This window comes from Ursus americanus, chromosome 12 (genome assembly GCF_024610735.1).
Source record: "Ursus americanus isolate L20-20 chromosome 12, mUrsAme1.1.p, whole genome shotgun sequence".
Classification (NCBI taxonomy): domain Eukaryota; kingdom Metazoa; phylum Chordata; class Mammalia; order Carnivora; family Ursidae; genus Ursus; species Ursus americanus.
In genome coordinates this window covers 20,993,298-20,995,800 of record NC_142138.1, presented here as the reverse complement: position 1 = coordinate 20,995,800, position 2,503 = coordinate 20,993,298, and the positions used below count along the sequence as shown (strand labels likewise).

At 45.3% G+C, this 2,503-nt stretch overlaps 1 pseudogene; it reads left to right on the top strand.

Moving 5' to 3' along the window:
* Positions 1-390: 390 nt before the first annotated feature.
* Positions 391-621, top strand: LOC123794997 (cAMP-dependent protein kinase inhibitor gamma pseudogene; annotated as a pseudogene).
* Positions 622-2,503: the final 1,882 nt, after the last annotated feature.

The following is a 2,503-nucleotide window of genomic DNA, read 5'->3' as shown; positions in this document are numbered from 1 at the left end:
CATGAGTCAACTAAAGAATTCCTCCGAATTAATAATAAAAGACAACCAGTTTTTTAAAAGGGAGAAAAGAACAGCCAAGAGCTGAGAGTGAAGGCTTCATTTACCAAATCTCTCTAAAAGATGGAAAAAGGCTCAAAGTGAAATGATTTACCCAAGGCCACGGACAGGGTTGATGGCAGAGGAAGGAGAATTACTCAAGCTTTCCTAATTCCTGCTTGAGCCCTTCGCACTAACCCCCACCCCTACCACCAACTACCTGCTCAAGTCAGATTGCTTCAGGACCACTGAGCCTTCCAGAATTTCCACACTGATTAGTCAACAGTGGAAAATCTGAAAAGATGCAAGTAGGAAAAATAAACTAAACCGGGCCAGAAGAGCAATGCAACAGGCATGATGGGGGTCAAGTCCTCCTACTCCATCTCCATTTCTGGTGACAGGACAGGCTGTCAGAACACAGTCCCTGACACCCAGGCAGGCTCTGAGGCTGTGAGCATGAGGAAGCTGGCTAACGACATGGACGAGCTGGCACTCGAGAGGGCAGAAGGACAGGCAGAGGCAGGCACCCCAGACAGGGAAGCTAGCAAGCAGCCTGAGAGCAACGATGGCACCCCCTTGTCTTGAGTCTGACCATGCCCACTGAGGGTGGAAAAGAGACCTGCTGTCCCCACCTGGTCAGAGAGCCCTGGCACTGGCCCAGCAGCCTCTTCTCTGAGCCCCTGTCCCAGGCAGGCCAGGCCAGAGTAAAAAGGCACCCCCAGAGGCCAGTGTGGCCCCTACTCTGAGAAAGCTCTCCGCCTGCACCTTCAGGCTCCGCTTGCCCACCACCTCCTCACACCGGTGCACTTTCAAGACCCTGTAGGTTCAGGATGGCAGCATCCCCCCCCACCCCCCCACCCCCCGCCAAGAATGTACCTCCATCAGTGGTCTGGGCAGCAACCACATCCCAGCTCTGCCTTGGCTTCTCCAAGCCCAACCTTCTGGATCAAGAGTTTGTCTCCCTTTAAAAACAACAACAACACCACTTCTAACCTTCTTAAGAACTTAAACCTTTTATCAGCAGAGGGGGAGGGAACTGACTTTTTTTTTTCTTCCTTTGGAAGGCATTGTAAGCTAACCTGACCATCTATGCAGTTCTGCATTTCCCTCATGGAGCTCCACACATCCACTTCTAGGGAAGGGGTTTTGTGCTCAAAACTGTCTGATCAACTCTCAGTCCTTTTTACCAAGATAAGTGACACCTAGGACTCAGGAAATAAATGCTGATGATTTGGGGGGGGGGGATAAGTAAAAATAAAAATGGAGAAGACTTGACTTCAAAGTAGACATTTCAAAAAAGAAGACATACCGATCACTAGTAAACACATGAAACAGTATCCATAGGTGTTCACATAAATACCTTGTAAATTTTTACGGCTACCTCATCATTCGTCAGGGAAACAAATTAAAACCAAAGAAGGTGTGAGATATATATACAATGGAATATTACTCAGCCATCAGAAAGGATGAAATCTTACCATTTACATTGATGCGGGTAGAACTGGAGCGTATTATGGTGGGTGAAATAAGTCAATCAGAAAAATACAATAATCATATGGATTCACCCACATGAGGAATACAAGAAACGGTGCAGAAGACCACAGGGGAAGGGATGGAAAAACGGAATGGGAGGGAATCAGAGAGGGAGACAAACCATGAGAGACTCCGGGCTGTGGGAAAGCAACTGAGGGCTGCTGGAGGGGAGGTGGGTGGGGGGATGGGGTAACTGGGTGACCGGCATTAAGGAGGACACCTGATGTAATGAGCACTGTGTATTACTTGCAACTCATGAAATACTGAGCTCTACATCTGAAACTAATGATGTTCTATATGTTGGCTAATTGAATTTAAATTTAAAAAAATAAAAAATAAATAAAACCATGGCTGGCTCAGTGAGTAGGGCATGTGACTCTTGATCTCAGGGTTGTGAGTTTGAGCTCCATGCTGGGCGTAGAGATTACTTAAAATAAATAAATAAAATTAACAACAACAACAACAATCGTGGGATGCCATTTTAAACCAACCAGAATGGCTAAACCTTAAAGGGTTGACAAAATCGCAAGCGTTAGCGATGATGCAGAGCGCCCAGAATGGGGTGCGTTGCTAGTGGGAGTGTACGATGGTCCAGTCACTTGGACAAACTGTTCGGCGGTTTATGGTAAAGAGTATAACCACCCTAAAACCCAGGAATTCCAGTTCTAAGCACACCCAAGAGAAAGAAAATGTATGTCCACAAAAGACTTGTGCAAGAACATTCATAGCATCTTTATTTGTAACAGAGAAACCTGTGAACAAACCAAATGTCAGTCAAGAGGAGAATGGCGAAGCAAATGATGGTATTTTTGTACATCGAAACATAATGATAATAATAAGAAAAACTACTGATATACATATCAACATTAATGAATCTCAAGAATATTACATTGAGCAAGACACAGATGAGTACATACTGTTTGATTCCCTTTGT